We start from the raw sequence: 23,455 nt of genomic DNA on the forward strand, positions 1-23,455 counted from the left end.
TGAGATCTTACAGCAACATGTGCTGCCTTCAAGTCGTCGTCTTTTCCAGGGACGTCCATGCATTTTTCAACAAGATGAAGCAAAACCACATGCTGCACACATTACAAAGTGGTAAATGCTTTACTGTTCCAACTTTTTTTGGAATGTGTCGCAGGCCTGAAATGCAGGACTGGATGTTTATTAATAAAGGAAATGAAGTTGAGCAGATAAAACATGAAATATCTCAGGGTTTGATGTGCCGTGGGTATCGAGATCCTTTGTGTTCAGGTTTAAGAGATGTTGTGTATAAAAATCCCTTGTGTTATCTATTAAGCTGGAACATGAACCTAAATGCCCAGTCGGTCAACCTGCAAACTCTGCCTCTCACCCTCATGCATGTGAAAATGAGAAGTGGGTATGCATAAAGAAGACTGTCCACCCATGAGGCAAGTGGTTTAAAATGAACCATAACGTAGTTTGCCCACCACTGCCTTTATCAGAGAGCAGGAGATGGAATGTGCATCATGAGCTACAGCTTTAATAACTTAAATGTACATGTAGATCATAGTAACTGTCAGTAATTTTTATATATACACCGATCAGCCATAACATTAAAACCACCTCCTTGTTTCTACACTCACTGTCCATTTTACCAGCTCCACTTACCATATAGAAGCACTTTGTAGTTCTACAATTACTGACTGTAGTCCATCTGGGTGGTGGATCATTGTCAGCACTGCAGTGACACTGACATGGTGGTGTTGTGTTAGTGCGTGTTGTGCTGGTATGAGTGGATAAGACACAGCAATGCTGATGGAGTTTTTAACCACCTCACTGTCACTGCTAGACTGAGAATAGTCCACCAACCAAAAATATCCAGCCAACAGCGCCCCGTGGGCAGCGTCCTGTGACCACTGATGAAGGTCTAGAAGATGACCGACTCAAACAGCAGCAATAGATGAGCGATCGTCTCTGACTTTACATCTACAAGGTGGACCAACTAAGTAGGAGTGTCTAATAGAGTGGACAGCGAGTGGACACGGTAATTAAAAACTCCAGCAGCGCTGCTGTGTCTGATCCACTCATACCAGCACAACACACACTAACACACCACCACCATGTCAGTTTCACTGCATTGCTGAGAATGATCCACCACCTAAATAATACCTGCTTTGTGGTGGTCCTGGGAGGGTGCATGTAGAGAAACAGATGGACTACAGTCAGTAATTGTAGAACTACAAAGTGCTCCTATATGGTAAGTGGAGCTAATAAAATGGACAGTGAGTGTAGAAACAAGGAGGTGGTTTTAATGTTATGGCTGATTGGTGTATATAAAAGAAACCTTACAAGATCTTTGGTCAGTTGTTGTGATGAAAAGTCTATGCACCTCTGGTCAGTGTCATTTTAAGTGTGTTTAATGTGTTATAAATAAGAATTGTGCTTAAAATGTAGAAAAACTTTTAAAAAAGTCGGTTTTTAGATATGCTCATGTTCCCCAAATATTCAGATATGCTTATGCTCACCCCCACACCCAATATACTGATGTAAAAATGATAAATAAACGTATTCCTCTCACTAGCTTTGGGTAATGTTAAGATCTGCCATACAGTGTTCCAATCATTTGTTGATATGGCAGGAATATTTTAGAATGGCAGGAACCCCATCCCCACATAACCCCCCAATCCCAACACGATATTTGGTCTCATTAAGTCACTGTTCAGTTCATGGCTATGGGCTTAAATCAACAAAAACATTTCTTTATTTCTGACGAACAAAAGTAGGAATTATTTGGAAAATCCTAAAAAAAAATCAGTACAATCTGAGAGAAATACAAGGCTACAAATAATTAATCATTATAATAATGATAAAACTTGCAACTGATTATACAATTTAAGACATGACTTTAACAAAACGTGGAATTAAACTAGGGGTGCACAAACTTCTGCATTGCATAAAACAAGACCCTATTTACATGGGTTTGGAATGAATAAAGCGCTGGCTGACTGGGTCACATAGTCACTCCCTTCTTATATTACACATACTGCTGTTGATAAAATCCACTCATTAACGCTACAGATCAGGAAATCTACAAAAAAAAAAAGAGAATATAACTATTAAAATAACAATTATATTCATAAATGATAATAGAAGTAATAATAAAATACTACTAAAATAATAACAGCAATAATATTAAATAACAATAAATTATAATATTATTAATAATGATAGTAATGATAATGATAGTGATAAAATAACAATAAATAATATTATTAATAATAACAGTAATAATAATTTTAAAATAACAATAAATAATAATAATAATATTAATTAATGATAATATAGGTAATAATAAAATATTACTACCTTTAATAATAACAGCAATAATAATGATAATAACAGTAATGATAATATTATTTTATCATTAATAATAATAGTAATAATAATAATAGTGATAATAATAATTGTTATATTGTTTAATAATAATAATATAGATAATAATTAAACATAATAATACTAAAATATAATATTATTAATAATAAAGACAGCAATAATAATGATAATACAGTAAAGATAATAATAACAATAAATGATATTATTAATCATTATAATAGTAATTATAATGATAAAATAACAATAAATAATCAAACTTATTTTAACATTATTAACCACAATTTAGATTAATTTTATTAATATTTATAATAATAATGTTTTTATTACTATTATTGTATTTTACAGTAGTAGAATAAAAATATCATTTCCCAAAAATGAATTAAGTCTATAATGCAGATAATGATTTTACATTATGATTTATTAGTAATTAAAATAGTAATAATACTGCTAATAAAAATACACAATAAATACTAATACATATTATAATAATAAATGATAATATGAGTGATAAAAACACTACCACTAATAATAATAACAATAAATAATGATATTAGTAATAGTAAACAATAATAATATAAGAAATAATAATAATAATTTAAAGAATTTATAATGACAAAATAATTATACAAATAAAAACAACAATAATAATTAATTTTATTAATATTTTTATTATTATTGTTGTTTTTATTTTACAGTAGTAGGAATAAAATATCATTTCCCAAAAGTACATTTTGTGTATAATGCAGAAAACCACCTGGGCACCCAAAATTCTTTACACTCCACTCACCTTTCATTTGTTTTTGCAGCGCCGGTGTCGAACCTTTACAAGGAAAAAAAAGAAAAAAAACAAAAACGATGAGGAAATGAGGCAACTGTAAATTTGTATTGAAATATTTATTCAAATAATAATAACAATAATTATATTCATAAATGATAATAAAAGTAATAATAAAATCCTACTACTTATAACAGCAATAATAATGATAATATTATTTTATTATTAATAATAGTAGTAATAATAATGATGGTGATAAAATAATTATTATTAATAATTATTAAAATATAATATCAATAATGATAATACAGTAATGATAATATAATAATAATATTTGTAACATATATATATAATATTATAAATAAATAAGTGATAAAGCACTACTAATAATAATAACAATAAATAATGATATTAGTAATAGTAAACAATTATAATATAAGAAATAATAATAATTATAATAATAATTCAAAGAATTTATAATAGCAAAATAATTATACAAATTAAACACATTATTAACAACAATAATAATTAATTTTATTATTATTTTTATTATTTATTTATATTATTTCATAAATACGTTATTTACCATAAATCTGCTTCTGCATCTCATGACATTCTTTGTTCACAAAACCTTTCATCATACATTGAAGAAATCCTAAAGCAAAACGAGGGAAAATGTTCAGGTTTAAACTGGAAACATCCCAGACAGGTCACCAGAAGGTTGGCACACACACACACACACACTTTGGGTAATAATAGTAGCTCCAGTTTGCCTGACTGTATGTCTTTGGATTTGACGGAGGAAACCGAAGCACCCAGAGAAAACCATGTCACAGTGGGTCCAGGTTACCTGGAATCATTGGGCGCAATGCAGTAACACATCTCGGAGAGGATCACAGGCCTCGGCCACCCACCTTACCCACTCAGACATAGCCAATCATGTATGCCTGTTCATGCTAAACTGGCCAATAGCACTGCTGGGTATTTGAACCCTAGATCCCAATGGCAGCAGTTACCCCTGCACCACTATAGTGCCTCAATAAAATGGTATTTTAAATGGTGTCTTTTTTTAGAGTGTATGTAAACATATCGAATAAAATAAATTAGTCTTAATTGTAAATTAAGGTTGCCAGCAGTTTACCTTTTAAGTCATAGCGAATCGAATCCTGAATATTTTCTTCTGTCAAGAGAAAACATGAAATCTTTACATAAAAACACACACACAAACATGTCAAAAGTATGTAGTCACCATTCATTAGCTGGTTTGTCTATGTGCAATACTAGGTGAGAGGTGTTGGTGGGTAGGTAGGTAGGTAGGTAGGTAGTTTAGAAGGTTTGTAGGTAGGTACTTAGAGGGGTGTTGGTAGGTATGTACATAGGTAAGTTAAAAGATGTTGGTAGGTATGTAGGTAGGTAGGTAAAGGGGTGTTGGTAGGTATGTACATAGGTAAGTAAAGAGATGTTGGTAGGTATGTAGGTAGGTAGGTAAAGGGGTGTTGGTAGGTAGGTAAGTAAAGAGGTGTTAGGTAGGTATGTAGGTAGGTATGTAAGGGGTGTTGGTAGGTAGGTAAGTAAAGGGACGTTGGTAGGTAGGTAGGTAGGTAGGTAGGTAGGTAGGTAAGTAAAGGGACGTTGGTAGGTATGTAGGTAGGTAGGTGAGGAGTGTTGGTAGGTAGGTAGGTAGGTAGCGAGTTGGGAAGGTAGGGTTAGTAGATAGGTAGGTAGGCAGGTAAGAAAGGGGTGTTGGTAGGTAGGTAAGTAAAGGGATGTTGGTAGGTATGTAGGTTAGGTAGATAGGTGAGGAGTGTTGGTAGGTAGGTAGGTAAGTAGGTAAGAAAGGGGTATTGGTAGGTAGGTAAGAAAGGGGTATTGGTATGTAGGTGAGGGGTATTGGTAGATAGGTAAGTAGGTAGGTATGTAGGTAAGTAAAGGGGTGTTGGTAGATATGTAAGATAGGCATGTTAGTAGGTAGTTTAGAAGGTATGTAGGTAGGTACGTAAAGGGGTGTTGGTAGGTAGGTAGGTAGGTAGGTAGGTAGGTAGGTAGGTAGGTAGGTAATGGTGTGTTAGTAGGTAAGCAAATAAGAAAGGAGTGTTGGTAGATATGAAGGTAGGTTGGTGAGGGGTGTTGGTAGGTAGGTTAGTAGGTAGGTAGGTAGGTGAGGGGTGTTGGTAGGTGGTTAGGTAAGTAAAGGGGTGTTGGTAGGTAGGTAGGTAGGTAGGTAGGTAGGTAGGTAGGTAAGAAAAGGGTGTTGGTATGTAAATTAGTAGGTAGGTAAGTAAGTACATTAATTTTGGTAGGTAGGTAAGAAAGGGTTGTTGGTAGGTAGGTAAGTAAAGGCGTGTTGGTAGGTAGGTAAAAAAGCAGTGTTGGTAGGAAGGTTAGTAGATAGGTAGGTAAGTAAAGGGGTGTTGGTAGGAAGGTTAGTAGGTAGGTAGGTAGGTAAGTAAAGGGGTGTTGGTAGGTAGGTAGGTAAGTGAAGGGGTGTTGGTAGGTAGGTAGGTAGGTAGGTAGCTAAGTAAAGGGGTGTTGGTAGGAGGGTTAGTAGGTAGTTAGATAAGTAAAGGGGTGTTGGTAGGTAGGTATGTAGGTAAGTAAGTAAAGGGGTGTTGGTAGATATGTAAGTAGGTAGGTGAGGGGTGTTGGTAGGTAAGTAGGTAAGTAAAGGGATGTTGGTAGGTAGGTTAGTAGGTAGGTAGGTAGGTAGGTAGGTAGATAGGTAGGTAGGTAGGTAAGTAAAGGGATGTTGGAAGGTAAGTAAGAAAGGGTGTTCCTCCCCCAAACACATCCAGAGAGATCCAATACCTCTCTGCGTCCTGGTACTTTTGCTCCATTCATGGTTTCTTTAATGAGATATGATCAAAACAGCTCAATATGATGATGCTCCCACCACCATACTTCACTGTGAATTTGTGATCATATAAAGCCTCTTCTTTTTTGTGTAACTGTTGTTCCTGCTGCTGTCAGGTCGTCCTGCTACTCTTTTAGACCACTAACTGTTCTTACAGCTGTTGGTAGTTTACTTCTCATGTGATGGAAGGGCGTCCACATACTTTTGGCAACGTACCATATATATTTTACATGTGTACAAATTGATCAGTATAAGTCACTACAGACGTACCCCAAGTACGGTAGGCGAGGTCATCAAAGTTTTTGTAGCAGCTGATCATCCCCGAGACGGCTCTTCTGAACCAACACGACATAAAATCTACATAAAAAAAATTAATAATCAATAAATAAATACATAATAGCACAACACATAACAGATGCTGGACAAAATAATGGAAACATCTGACAAAAACAACAAACTGAACATGAGAATATTAATTACAGCTGTGGTCGCGACCCTTGGGTGGGTCGTAAGCCAAAAAAAATGCCTAAACAAATTTTAGTGGACACACAAACACAAAATAAACTTGTACTCAAACGCCCCCTTGTGGAGGCTTTACGTTACATCTTGTAAACCACAGTGGAACCAGATTGCCACCATTGTGTTTCATTTGATGCATTGTTTGGGTCGCTTGGAAAAAAAGCTATAGAACACTATATGGAAGAAAGTATTGGGACACCTCTTCAACATTTACAAACGTGTAATAAATCAGTTCTATACAGGATGTTATATGCCTTCAACTTTCATTAATCAGCCAGCAGAGGTCGTAGTTGCACCAGTCATAGGAGAGAGACCCCATCCGGCTTAGTCCCGCCCAAATCTGAACAGCAGGCAAATCGTTGTTCATGTGGCCGCTCAGCCTTAGCCGGTAGGCAGAGCTGAGATTCGATACAATGTATTTGAGATCCCAGCTCTGATTCCAGCGTGTGTTTTACCGCCGTGCCACCTGAACGGCCCAATGTGATTTATTTTTAGTAACTCCAACAGTGAAGATTTTTGCTCATTCATTATTATGAGGTAAGAAATGTGAATAAAAACCTGGATCAGTGAACATGACCGACGTCAGCAGGTTCAAATACGGCTGAATTTCATCCAGCAGAAACTCCAGAAAACAAACTGCAAACAAACCAACACCAAATCATCTTACAGTCCAACACCCCTTACCTACCTACTAACCTACCTACCTACCTACCTACCTACCTACCTACCTACACCAAATCATCTTACAGTCCAACACCCCTTACCTACCTACTAACCTACCTACCTACCTACACCAAATCATCTTACAGTTTAACACCCCTTACCTACCTACTAACCTACCTACCTACCTACCAACACCAAATCATCTTACAGTCCAACACCCCTTACCTACCTACTAACCTATCTACCAACACCAAATCATCTTACAGTCCAACACCCCTTACCTACCTACCTATCTAGCTACCAACACCAAATCATCTTACAGTCCAACACCTCTTACCTACCTGCTAACCTACCTACCTACCTACCTACCTACCTACCTACCTACCTACCTACCTACCTACCTACACCAAATCATCTTACAGTCCAACACCCCTTACCTACCTACTAACCTACCTACCTACCTACACCAAATCATCTTACAGTTTAACACCCCTTACCTACCTACTAACCTACCTACCTACCTACCAACACCAAATCATCTTACAGTCCAACACCCCTTACCTACCTACTAACCTATCTACCAACACCAAATCATCTTACAGTCCAACACCCCTTACCTACCTACCTATCTATCTACCAACACCAAATCATCTTACAGTCCAACACCTCTTACCTACCTACTAACCTACCTACCTACCTACCTACCTATCTACCTACCAACACCAAATCATCTTACAGTCCAACATCCCTTACCTACCTATCTATCTACCTACCTATCTACCTACCTACCAACACCAAATCATCTTACAGTCCAACACCCCTTTTCCTATCTTCACCTACCTGCCTACCTACCAGCACTCCTTTACTTATCTACCAACCAACACCCCTTCACTTACCTACCTAGCTACCTACTTACCTATCTACCTACCTACCTACCTACCTACCTACCTACCAACACTCCTTTACATATCTACCTACCTAACTACCTACCAACACTCCTTTACATATCTACCTACCTAACTACCTACCAACACCCCTTTACTTACCTACCTACATACCTACCAACATCTCTTTACTTACCTACCTACATACCTACCAACATCTCTTTATTTACCTACTTACAGACCTTCTAAACTACCTACTAACACACCTATCTTACATACCTACCAACATCTCTTTACTTACCTACCTACATACCTTCTAAACTACCTACTAACATGCCTTACATACCTACTAACATGCATTTTACATACCTACCAACACCCCTTTACTTACCTATCTACTTACCTACCAACATCCCTTTACTTACCTACCTACCAACATGCCTTTACTTACCTACCTACCTACCTACCTACCTACCTACCTACCTACCTACCTACCTACACTCTTTTACTTACCTACATACCTACCAACACCCCTTTACTTACCTACCTACAACACCTACCTAACTATTTACTTACCTGTCTACTCTTCTACCAACCTACCTACCAACACCCCATCACTTACCTACCTACATATCTTCTAAACTACCTACTAACATGCCTATCTTACATACCTACCAACACCCCTTTACTTACCTACCTACCTACCAACACTCTTTTACTTATTTACCTGCTTACCTACCAATACCCCTTTACTTACCAACCTATTTACCAACAACCCTTTACCTACCTACCTGCTTACCAACACCCCTTTACTTGCCTACTTGCTTACCAACATCCCTTTGACTTATTTACCTACTTACCTACCAACACTCCTTTACTTACCTACCTACCAACACCCCTTTACTTTCCTACCTACCTACTAACACATGTTCACCTACCTACCTACCTACCTACCCACCAACACCCCTTTACATGTCACGTCAAGTCAACTTTATTCATATAGCGCTTTTTACAATAGAGAGCAAGCAGGTAACAAGGTCATGGAGGCTTTCACAGGACATCAGCGCCCACCTACCTACTCACCAACACCCTTTTACTTATTTAAATGCCTACCAACACAACTTTAAGTACCTATCTACATACCTGCCTACCAACACTTCCTTACTTACTTACCTATCTACCTATTCACCTACCTTCCTATCTACCAACAACCATTTACCTCTATCTATCTATCTATCTATCTATCTATCTATCTATCTACCTACCTACCTACCTACCTACCTACCTACCTACCTACCTACCCACCCACCCATAAACCCACCCACCCACCCATCCATCCACCCATCCATCCACCCATCCATCCACCCATCCATCCATCCATCCATCTATCCATCTATCCATCTATCCATCTATCTATCTATCTATCTATCTATCTATCTATCTATCTATCTATCTATCTATCTACAACACCTCTTTACCTACCTACCTACTTCTGTATCTGTGCTGAAACTGCAGTAATAAAACAGAATTATTGTAGTTTTATGTTACATTATTTTATTATTAGTCTATAATTTAAAAAAGATGCTCACCTGTAAATTTGGTGGTGTTGTGTATCTCACTCACTCTAAAGCAATGGAAATATGAATCTGTGCTTTTCTCCAGGGTCATTTCTGTAATAAGATATATAGTCTTATTACAAACACCATTTCTGGAAAATTGGGACATTTATTATCTTTGAATCTTTTTGAATCTTTATTCAATTTGATTACTGCAATATTCTCAAAAAAAGTGAAAATGTATTATATTGAAGTTACAGTGTTTGGAAACGTTCCACAATAAGCAGGTAAATTGGTAACCGGTGAGGGAATCATGACTTGCATATGTGTGAAGGTCCTTTGACACTTAGGATATTGGGATTTTAAAGAGACACATACTGTCATCAAAGCCAAAAAATCAAGAAATCCGTGATTATTTCTGCATTATTTCTGGGGTTGGGATAGAGAAATTGTTGACACAGAGTGCGTTTGTTTGACTGGCCTGCCTGCAGTCCAGATCTGTCTCTTATTCAAAATGTATGGCTCATAACAAAAATTAGAATAAGATTTAAAATGACATGGTGTTAAACACAGAATCATTTCGTTTGTACAAACCAATTATGTTTCTTCCAGCTTCTATTTGTCTGATCAGATCCGGATCCTCAACTGGACAAAATTAAAAATACATTTGTTAATACTATTACCATCATACATTACATCATAACCAATCCCCTGTTAATATAAACCCATTTCTTCCCAATACGTTATATCATAACCCCATGCTCTCTATATACATTACACCCACCCCCTTGGTAATATATTACATTATAAAATAAAATAAGTATTTGATACACTGCCAATTTTGCAAGTTTTCCCACCTACAAAGTATGGAGAGGCCTGTAATTTTTATCGTAGGCACACTCAACTGTGAGAGACAGAATCTAAAAAAAAAAATCCAAATAATCACATTGTATGATTTTTAAATAATTAATTTGCATTTTATTGCATAAAATAAGTATTTGATCACCTACCAACCAGCAAGAATTCTGGCTCCCACAGACCTGTTAGTTTTTAAGAAACCCTCCTATTCTGCACTCATTACCTGTATTTATTGCACATGTTTGAACTCCTTACCTGTATAAAAGACACCTGTCCACACACTCAATCAACCACACTTCAACTTTTCACCATGCCAAGACAAAAGAGCTGTCTAAGGACACCAGGGACAAAATTGTAGACCTGCACAAGGCTGAGATGGGCTACAGGACAATAGGCAAGCAACTTGGTGAGAAGGCAACAACTGTTGGTGCAATTATTAGAAAATGGAAGAAACACAAGATGACTGTCAGTCTTCCTCGGTCTGCTGCTCCATGCAAGATTTCACCTCGTGGGGTAAGGATGATCCTGAGAAAGGTCAGGAATCAGCCCAGAACCACACGGGAGGACCTGGTCAATGACCTGAAGAGCTGGGACCACAGTCTCAAAGAGATTAGTTACACACTACGCCACCATGGATTAAAATCCTGCAGGGCACGCAAGATCCCCCTGCTTATTCCAGCACATGTCCAGGCCCGTTTAAAGTTCACCAATGACCATCTGGATGATCCAGAGGAGGTATGGGAGAAGGTCATGTGGTCAGATGAGACCAAAGTAGAGCTTTTTGGTATCAACTCCACTCGCCGTGTTTGGAGGAAGAAGGAGGATGAGTACAACCCGTCCCAACCTTGAAGCATGGGGGTGGAAACATCATACTTTGGGGGTGCTTTTCTGCAAAAGGGACAGGACGACTGCACCGTATTGAAGGGAGGATGGATGGGGTCATGTATAGCGAGATTTTGGCCAACAACCTCCTTCCCTCAGTAAAAGCATTAAAGATGGGTCGTGGCTGGGTCTTCTAGCATGACAATGACCCGAAACACACAGCCAGGGCAACTAAGGAGTGGCTCCGTAAGAAGCATTTCAAGGTCCTGGAGTGGCCTAGCCAGTCTCCAGACCTAAACCCAATAGAAAATCTTTGAAGGAAGCTGAAACTCAATGTTGCCCAGCGACAGCCCCGAAATCTGAAAAATCTGGAGAAGATCTGTATGGAGGAGTGGGCCAAAATCCCTGCTGCAGTGTGTGCAAACTTGGTCAAGAACTACAGGAAACGTCTGACCTCTGTAAAGGTTTCTGTACCAAATATTAAGTTCTGTTTTTCCATTGTATCAAATACTTATTTCATGCAATAAAATGCAAATTAATTATTTAAAAATCATACAATGTGATTTTCTAGATTTTTTTTTTTAGATTCTGTCTGTCACAGTTGAAGTGTTCCTACGATAAAAATTACAGGCCTCTCCATTCTTTGTAGGTGGGAAAACTTGCAAAATTGGCAGTGTATAAAATATATTACATCAAAACCCCATTCACTTCCAATATATTACATCATAATCCCACCCCGTCAATAAAATACATCATAACCCCATCCCCTACCAATATATTACATCATAACCCATCCCTTACCAATATATTAAATCATAACCCCATCCCCTACCAATATATTACATCATAACCCCATCCATCCCCTACCAATACATTAAATCATAGCCCCATCCCCTACCAATGTATTACATCATAAGCCCATCCCCTACCAATATATTACATCATAAACCCATCCCCTACCAATACATTAAATCATAGCCCCATCCCTTACCAATATATTACATCATAACCCCATCTCCTCCTAATATATTACATCATAATCCCATCCCCTACCAATGTATTACAACATAACCCCTTCCTTTATAATATATTACATCATAACCCCATCTCCTCCCAATATATTAAATAACAATCCCATCCCCTACCAATATATTACATCATAACCCCATCCCCTACCAATATATTACATCATAACCCCAGCCCCTACCAATATATTACATCTTAATCCCATCCCTCACCAATATATTGCATCATAACCCCATCCCTTACCAATATATTAAATCATAACCCCATCTCTTACCAATATATTACATCATAACCCCATCGCTTACCAATATATTACATCATAACCCCATCCATTACCGATATATTACATCATAACCCCATCCCCTACCAATAAATGAAATCATAACCCCATCCCCTGGCAAAATATTACATCATAACCCCATCCCCTAGCAATATATTACATCATAACCCTATTCACTTCCAATATGTTACATCATAACCCTATTCACTTCCAATATGTCACATCATAACCCTATTCACTCCCAATAAATTACATCATAACCATATCCCCTGTCAATATATTACATTATAACCCGATTCACTCCCAATATGTTACATCATAACCTCACCCCCGTCAATATATTATATCATAATTGTATCCCCTCCCAATATATTACATCATAACCCCATCCCATACCAATAAATTACATCATAACACCATCCCATACCAATATATTACAGCATAATCCCATCCACTAGCAATATATTAAATCACAACCCCACCCCTATTAATAAAATACATCATAACCCCATCCCCTACCAATATATTACATCATAACCCCATCTCCTCCTAATATATTACATCATAACCCCATCCCTTACCAATATATTACATCATAACCCCATCCCGTACCAATATATTACATCATAACCCCATCCCCTACCAATATATTACATCATAACCCCATCCCTTACCAGTATATTACATCATAACCACATCTCCTCCTAATATATTACATCATAACCCCATCCCCTACCAATATATTACATCATAACCCCATCCCCACCAATATATTACATCATAACCCCATCCCTTACCAATATATTACATCATAACCCCATCCCATACCAATATATTACATCATAACCCCATCTCCTCCTAATATATTACATCATAACCCCATCCCTTACCAATATATTACATCATAACCCCATCCCGTACCAATATATTACATCATAACCCCATCCCCCACCAATATATTACATCATAACCCCATCCCTTACCAGTATATTACATCATAACCACATCTCCTCCTAATATATTACATCATAACCCCATCCCCTACCGATACCCTTAACACCCTTGCTCCAGTTAAAACTCGGTCTGTGCCCTCCTCGCATTCCTCACCCTGGTTTACTGCAGAACTTCGTGGTTTAAAAACAGCTGGTAGGCGCCTTGAACGTCTATATAGGAAAACAGGATTATATGTTCACCATCAAGCTTATCTGGATCATGTGGTCAGATATAAAGAGGCTTTAAACAATGCTCACACTACCTATTACACTTCTACAATTACAAAGGCAGGCCTGGACCCCAAGCGACTCTTTACTACTGTGAATAAACTTTTACGTCCCCCCTCAGACTCCCTAGCTCCATCAGTGGATTTATGTAATGCATTTCTTAACTTTTTCAAGGACAAAGTGTTAAACATCTATCAGGATATACTGAATGATCAGACATGTAAATCACTGCTCTCATTCTCAATCTCTTTTGGTACCTCATCTCCTTTGCACACTTTCTCGTCTTTTGCACCTGTCAATCCTGTCAGCATCACTAGAATTATAACAGGTTCCAAGACCACTACCTCACTTCTCGATCCTGCTCCTACAGTTCTTCTCAAGCAAGTTATTTCTTCTTTGTTGCCCTCTATTTGTCACCTTGTCAACCTTTCTCTTGAATCTGGTCATGTACCGGTAGCTTTGAAAACTTCTGTTGTTACTCCCATAATTAAAAAACCTGATTTAGATAGCTCCATATTAAGTAATTACAGACCAATATCTAATCTCCCATTTATTGCAAAAATCCTGGAACGTGTCGTGGCCTCCCAGCTACTTGACTACATGAATTCTAACAATCTTTTTGACGCTTTTCAATCTGGTTTTCGTGCCCGTCATAGCACTGAGACTGCTCTTTTGTGTGTACTCAATGACCTTCTTCTTTCCTCTGATAAAGGTTTTGCTTCTATCCTTCTACTCCTTGATCTCACTGCTGCTTTTGATACGGTTAACCACGAAATCCTCATAACCCGGCTCTCTGACATTGGTTTTTCCGGCATAGTTCTGACTTGGTTTAAATCTTATCTATCTGATAGGCATCACTTTGTTGGCATAGGTAAACACACATCTGATGTTGCTCCTGTTAAGCAGGGTGTTCCCCAGGGCTCAGTATTGGGACCACTGCTGTTTCTTATTTACATCCTGCCCCTTGGTGAAATTTTTCGCCACCATGGGTTGAATTTTCACTGCTACGCTGACGACACCCAGGTTTATCTAAACCTTATACCATCTGATCCTTTTCCACCACCATCCCTCACCGAGTGCATCTGTGATCTCAACTCATGGCTGTGTGCAAACTTTCTTCTATTAAATGCCCATAAGACGGAGTATCTCATTATTGGCTCCAAATTGGCTGTCTCTTCTCTCACTAACACATCCCTCACTATTGCTGGTATCTCTGTTCAGTCATCATCTAAGGCACGTAATCTCGGGGTGCTGCTTGATCCTTCCCTGTCATTGGAACCACATATCAATTCATTGACAAAGTCTGCCTTCTTCCAGCTTCGAAAGGTCACCCGTTTGCGTCCGTTCCTTTCATTTAAAGCTGCTGAGACCCTGGTACATGCCTTTGTCACTTCCAAACTTTACTATTGCAATTCTCTTCTCTATGGACTTCCGCTAAAATCGCTCCGACCCTTGCAGATTGCTCAGAATGCTGCTGCCCGAGTACTGACCCGGTCAAAAAAACATGAACATATCACTCCGGTACTTGAACAACTCCATTGGCTTCCTGTCAAAAAACGTATCCACTATAAAATTTTAGTGCTTACTTTCAAAGCACTTCACGGTCTGGCTCCCTTGTATCTGGCTGATCTCTTACATCGCTATGTCCCTTCCCGCAGGCTAAGATCGTTTGATGCTGGTCTCCTTGTTACACCCAGGTTTAGGTTGACCACCATGGGTGGTAGATCATTTAGTGTCGCCGCCCCAACACTATGGAACTCTCTTCCTCTCCCTCTTCGTCTCTCTAACTCTCTCTCAGAGTTTAAATCTCTTCTTAAAACGTTTTTGTTTACTTAATACTTTCATTTTCGTGTTTCCATTTGATTTGATTGTTGTTCTTGACTGTAATTACTATGTGAAGCGTCCTTGGGTGTTATGAAAGGCGCTATATAAGTCGAATGTATTATTATTATTATTATTAATATATTACATCATAACCCCATCCCCACCAATATATTACATCATAACCCCATCCTCTAGCAATATATGACATCATAACAACATCCCCTACCAATATATTACATCATAACCCCATCCCTTACCAATATATTACATCATAACTCCATCCCATACCAATATATTACTTCATAACCCCATCCCCTACCAATATATTACATCATAACCCCATCCCTTACCCATATATTACATCATAACTCCATCCCATACCAATATATTACTTCATAACCCCATCCCCTACCAATATATTACATCATAACTCCATCCCCTACAAATATATTACATCATAACTCCATCCCCTACCAATAAAATACATCACAACCTCATCCTCTACCAATATATTACTTCATAACCCCATCCCGTACCAATATATTACATTATAACCCCATCCCTTACCAATATATTACATCATAACTCCATCCCATACCAATATATTACTTCATAACCCCATCCCCTACCAATATATTACATCATAACTCCATCCCCAACAAATATATTACATCATAACTCCATCCCCTACCAATAAAATACATCACAAACTCATCCTCTACCAATATATTACTTCATAACCCCATCCCCTACTAATATATTACATCATAACCCCATCCCTTACCAATATATTACATCATAACTCCATCCCATACCAATATATTACTTCATAACCCCATCCCTTACCAATATATTACATCATAACCCCATCCCTTACCAATATATTACATCATAACCCCATCCCTTACCAATATATTACATCATAACCCCATCCCTTACCAATATATTACTTCATAACCCCATCCCCTACCAATATATTACATCATAACCCCATCCCCTACCAGTATATTACATCATAACCCCATCCCCTACCAATATATTACATCATAACCCCATCCCCTACCAATAAAATACATCATAACCCCATCCCCTACCAATATATTACATCATAACCCCATCCCCTACCAATATATTACATCATAACTCCATCCCATACCAATATATTACTTCATAACCCCATCCCCTACCAATATATTACATCATAACTCCATCCCCAACAAATATATTACATCATAACTCCATCCCCTACCAATAAAATACATCACAAACTCATCCTCAACCAATATATTACTTCATAACCCCATCCCCTACTAATATATTACATCATAACCCCATCCCTTACCAATATATTACATCATAACTCCATCCCATACCAATATATTACTTCATAACCCCATCCCTTACCAATATATTACATCATAACCCCATCCCTTACCAATATATTACATCATAACCCCATCCCTTACCAATATATTACATCATAACCCCATCCCTTACCAATATATTACTTCATAACCCCATCCCCTACCAATATATTACATCATAACCCCATCCCCTACCAATATATTACATCATAACCCCATCCCCTACCAATATATTACATCATAACTCCATCCCCTACAAATATATTACATCATAACCCCATCCCCTACCAATATATTACATCATAACCCCATCCCCTACCAATAAAATACATCATAACCCCATCCCCTACCAATATATTACATCATAACCCCATCCCCTACCAATATATTACATCATAACTCCATCCCCTACAAATATATTACATCATAAACCCATACACACCTAATACATCATAACACTATCCCCTAGCAATATAACCCTGTCCTTTACCCATTGTTACAGCATAACCTCATCTTCTACCAATATGTTACATCATAACCTCATCTCCTCCCAGTACATTACATAATAAACCCAACCACTACCAATATATTACATCATAATTCCATACACACTTAATACATCATAACACTATTTATATCCTACCAATATAACCCTATCCTTTATCTTCTACCAATATATTCCATCATAACCTCATCTCCTCCCAGTACATTACATCATAGACCCAACCCCTCCCAATATATTAAATCCTAACCCAGTCCCTATTTTGTTACATCATAAACTAGGACTCCATTACATCATAAGCCATAACTTTTGTCAATAATTGACAAAATCATAACCCCATCCTGTCCCAGTATATTACATCATAACCTCACCCCTACCAATATAGTACATTATAACCTATCCCCTACCAATATATTACATCATAACCTCACCCCCTGTCAATATATTACATCATAACCTCACCCCCTGTCAATATATTACATCATAACCCTATCCACTCCCAATATATTACATCATAACCTCACCCCCTGTCAATATATTACATCATAACCCTATTCACTTCTAATAAATTACATCATAACCCTATTCACTTCTAATAAATTACATCATAACCCTATTCACTTCTAATAAATTACATCATAACCCTATTCACTTCTAATAAATTACATCATAACCCTATTCACTTCTAATAAATTACATCATAACCCTATTCACTTCTAATAAATTACATCATAACCCTATTCACTTCTAATAAATTACATCATAACCCCACCCCCTGTCAATATATTACATTATAACCCTATTCACTCCCAATATATTACATCATAACCTCACCCCCGTCAATATATTACATCATAACCCTATTCACTTCCAATAAATTACATCATAAACACACCCCCTACCAATACATTACATTATAACCCCATTCAATACAAATATGCTACATCATAACCTCAACTCATTTCAATACATCATAACCTCACCCCCTTCCAATATAGTACATTATAACCCCATCTTTTACCAATACATTACTGCATAAACCCATACACACTTAATACATCATAACACTACCCCTACCAATATAACCCTATCCTTTACCCATTTGTTATATCATAACCTCATCTTCTACCAATTTATTACATCTTATAAAACGGATAGTTCCGGTCCTAAAATCTGATTGGCTGAGCCGCGTTCGAAGCCGTTGTAAAATCCCCGATAAACTCACACCTATGACCACCTCACATCATTCCATATTAATACGCCACTGAAAAGAAAAATTTAATGTTATTTTCGCCCTCATGTTGCCTAGCAACACTGTTAATCGAACTATTTTGCGTCGCGGAAGAATGCTTTATTGTAAGTTTATACACAATAAATACATTTATGAATTAAACATTGTTGTATTTATTATATTTTATGTTGACCGCCGTTTAATAAAAGCAATAAGCCTTATTGCTTTAATAATCTCCTCCCAGAACATTACATCATAGACCCAACCCATACCAATATATTACATCCTAACCCCGCCCCTATTATATTACATCAAGAATTGGAACCCCATTACATCATAAACCATAACTTTTGTCAATAAATGACACATAAAACAAGAAAAAATTCTTTTACGCTCATCAATGATTTCTTCTATACGCAACTTCATGCATGTGTTCATGGACTCTTTACAGTTCACAGCAAGACACTCTGAGAAAAAAACAACAACAACAAAGCATTTATTATAACATCTTTTTAAAACTGGAGGTCTGTTCCTGATCTAGAATGAACACATCAGCACACGATGATGCTTCAAAATGCTCCATCATCCATGAATAAATGTTCATATATAAAGGTTCAGCCATTTGCTGGTTGCATTTCTGAGGCTGGACTATCACCTTAATGTTTGTTTCTTAACTTGTGTGGTACTTTAGAAGAGGACACAGTATCACTATATTACCCACCTTTAAATCCCTTCATCCCAATTTCTGGAATTGTCAATCTGCAGAACGAAATCTTCATTGAGCACAACTCGTTTATACAATCTGTTAAAAAAATACAGATGTAAATTATTAACTAAATTAAATAAGTAAATTACTTATTTACTTATTAAGAACAATAAATAAAAAGTGAAATATAATGTAAGGATTCAATTTGCAGGTTTATAAAGTTCTAGACATTGCTTTTTATTGTTTATTTTCTATGTGGTCAAAAATATCTGGACCTCTGATCCTGGGCTTGTTGGAGATCTTAATTTGAAACCATGCATAATATTATGATTCATTCATTGACTGTTTTACCCACACTTTATCTAATTTTGGGTCAGGGTGGGTACAATTCCCTGGACAGAAGGTAGGAAACACCCTGGACAGGTAACAGTCCAAACACACACATTTACACATAGGGCAATTAAGTATCTCCAATTGGCAGGACTCTTTGTCTTTGGACTGTGGGAGGAAACTGGAGCTCATGGAGGAAAACCACACAGACCCAGAGAGAACATGCAAACTCCACACAGAAAATACCTGGAAGGATATTCCGCTAGCACACCAGCGCAGAGATTTTGAACTCCTCGGTTCGAAACTCTGCATTGCCACCGGTCGGCTGGGAGCCATCTGCTGGGCATAATTGTCAGTGCCTGCAGCAGATACTAGATAATTGGTCACTGTATCTGCAGGGGGGGGATCTTCATACGCTGTGTAAGGACCCTGATTGGTGGAAAAGACGCCTGTGCAGAATGCAGGGGCGAGAAGAAGAGGGCTGTGCACGTGTTGGAAGAGGAATGAGCAGCCACATGCTCTCCTCGGATGCATTCGGGTACCCCTCAGCAGCAGGAGACAAATTTACTGCACTAGATCGGGATCGTCAATTCTAATTTTATTATATACTGATTGGGGCTATCTAGGTTATAAAGGAAGGAATAAATGACACTTACCTGATAAGCCAGAAAGCATGAACGGAAACTTAAAGGCTTCAGTAGGAACAGAGCTAAGAGCTACACAGATATAATAACAATTAATTATTACTATTATTACATGTGTTATTAATTCTAATACACTGATCAGCCATAACATTAAAACCACCTCCTTGTTTCTACACTCACTGTCCATTTTATCAGCTCCACTTACCATATAGAAGCACTTTGTAGTTCTACAATTACTGACTGTAGTCCATCTGTTTCTCTGCATGCTTTGTTAGCCTTCTTTCATGCTGTTCTTTAATGGTCAGGACCCCCACAGGACCACTACAGAGCAGGTATTATTTAGGTGGTGGATCATTCTCAGCACTGCACTGACGGTGACATGGTGGTGGTGTGTTTTTAAATACCGTGTCCACTCACTGTCCACTCTATTAGACACTCCTACCTAGTTGGTCCACCTTGTAGATGTAAAGTCAGAGACGATCACTTATCTATTGCTGCTGTTTGAGTCGGTCATCTTCTAGACCTTCATCAGTGGTCACAGGATGCTGCCCAAGGGGGCGCTGTTGGCTGGATGTTTTTGGTTGGTGGACTTTTCCCAGTCCAGCAGTGACAGTGAGGTGTTCCACTCACACCAGCACAACACACACTAACACCACACCACCATGTCAGTGTCAGTGCAGTGCTGAGAATGACCAACTACCCAAATAATACCTACTCTGTAGTGGTCCTGGGAGAGTCCTGACCATTGAAACACAGCATGAAAGGAGGCTAACAAAGCATGCAGAGAAACAGATGGACTACAGTCAGTAATTGTAGAACTACAAAGTGCGTCTATATGGTAAGAGGAGCTGATAAAATGGACAGTGTGTGTAGAAACAAGGAGGTGGTTTTAATGTTATGGCTGATCAATGTACATAATAATGATATTAATAATGCACTAAATATATCAGTTTCTTTTTCACTGCATGATCATTTTTGCTTTTATTCTTTCGTTTTCAGCTTGTTGTAAAAGGTGGTTCAATAAAAAATGAAACAAAAGCAAAAGTAAAGCAAAATGTATTTACCAAGAATCAGGAATAAAGCGACTGGATTCATTGTGACAACAGAAACTAAACTGCTGCAAAAGAAGAACACAAAACAATATATCATAAATAGAACATTTGCAGAATGTATATATATATATATATATACAGTATACAGTGTGGGAAATAAGTATTTGATCCCCTGCTGATTTTGTAAGTTTACCCCCTTACAAAGACTTGAACAGTCTATAATTTTTATGGAAGGTTTATTTTAACAGAGAGAGACAGAATATCAACAAAAAATCCAGAAAAAAAACATTAAATAAAAGTTATAAATTAATTTGTATTTAATTAAGGGAAATAAGTATTTGATCCCCTACCAACCAGCAAGAATTCTGACCCCCACAGACCGGTTATGTGCCCATGAGGCACACAAATTAGTCCTGTCCCTGTATAAAAGACTCCTGTCACAGAATCAGTTTCTTCCGTTCAAATCTCTCGACCACCGTGGGCAAGACCAAAGAGCTATCAAAGGACGTCAGGGACAAAATTGTAGACCTGCACAAGGCAATACAAGATCACAGTCAATCACCCTCGCTCTGGAGCTCCATGCAAGATCTCACCTGGTGGGGTAAGAATGATTCTGAGAAAGGTGAGGTCAGTCCAGAATTACACGGGAGGAGCTTGTCAATGATCTCAAGGGAGCTGGGAGCACAGTCACCAAGAAAACCATTAGTAACACACGTCGCCGTAATGGATTGAGATCCTGCAGCGCCCGCAAAGTCCCTTTGCTCAAGAAGGCTCATGTACAGGCCCGTCTGAAGTTTGCCAATGAACACCTGAATGATTCAGAGAAAGCTTGGGAGAATGTGATATGGTCAGATGAGACCAAAATTGAGCTCTTTGGCATCAACTCCACTCGCCGTGTTTGGAGGCAAAGAAATGCTCGGTGGGGATGGTGTTCTTGGGGTCATATCCAGCATTTCTCTGCTCCCAGCTCCCTTGAGATCATTGACAAGCTCCTCCCGTGTAATTCTGGACTGACCTCACCTTTCTCAGAATCATTCTTACCCATACCTGTCAAGTTTTGGATTTAAAAATAAGGGAAATTTTCCGCCACGCGCTTCGAGCCGTCCCACCAGCCCAACCGAGGTTCAGTATCCCTTACATTTTAAGACAGGTTTACAAGAAATCTAAAATAACCACTTGTGAACCACTTACAAACTACAATTAGATGATCAGAATCTGATAGGCCTACCTTTGTTGACACTGAAATGCTGTGGACATTCCTACATATGTAATTCTTATAATACAGCCTAAATGAAAACACAGTTACAAACCTTACAGAATGCATAACTCTGCCCCATCCTGCTCCTCTTTAGAAAGGTAAATTCGATGTCCCATTTCTCTAGATATTTACATGCAGTCTTTACTTGTTTTGCAGGAATGCCCTCTCTCTCCTTGCATCCATCCATCTCTCCCTGTTCCAGGTTTGTTCCTGCTGTCCGCACTAACCTCGCGAGAACTGCCACTTGCAGCAGCCTGGGTGGCAGTTCTCGCGAGGTTAGTGACATTTCAGTTTGGAGAGGCACAGGAATGTTTTTTTTTATTATAATTGTAGTATTGTGTAGGCGGCACGGTGGCTTAGTGGGTAGCACTGTCGCCTCACAACAAGAAGGTCCTGGGTTCAATCCCCAGGTGGGGCGGTCCGTGTCCCTTCTGTGCGGAGTTTGCATGTTCTCCCCGTGTCCGCGTGGGTTTCCTCCGGGTACTCCGGTTTCCTCCCACAGTCCAAAAACATGCCACCAGGTTAATTGGAAACACTGAATTGTCCTATAGATACCTAGCCGCTAGATGCACTAGTGCATTGTAGTGCCGGTCCCAAGCCCGGATAAATTAGGGAGGGTTGCGTCAGGAAGGGCATCCGGCGTAACAATTGTGCCAAATCAATGAGCGATCATGAGGATGACTCGCTGTGGCGACCCCTGAAAAAGGGAAAAAGCCGAAA

Source organism: Trichomycterus rosablanca, chromosome 10 (assembly GCF_030014385.1).
Source record: "Trichomycterus rosablanca isolate fTriRos1 chromosome 10, fTriRos1.hap1, whole genome shotgun sequence".
Taxonomy (NCBI): Eukaryota; Metazoa; Chordata; class Actinopteri; order Siluriformes; family Trichomycteridae; genus Trichomycterus; species Trichomycterus rosablanca.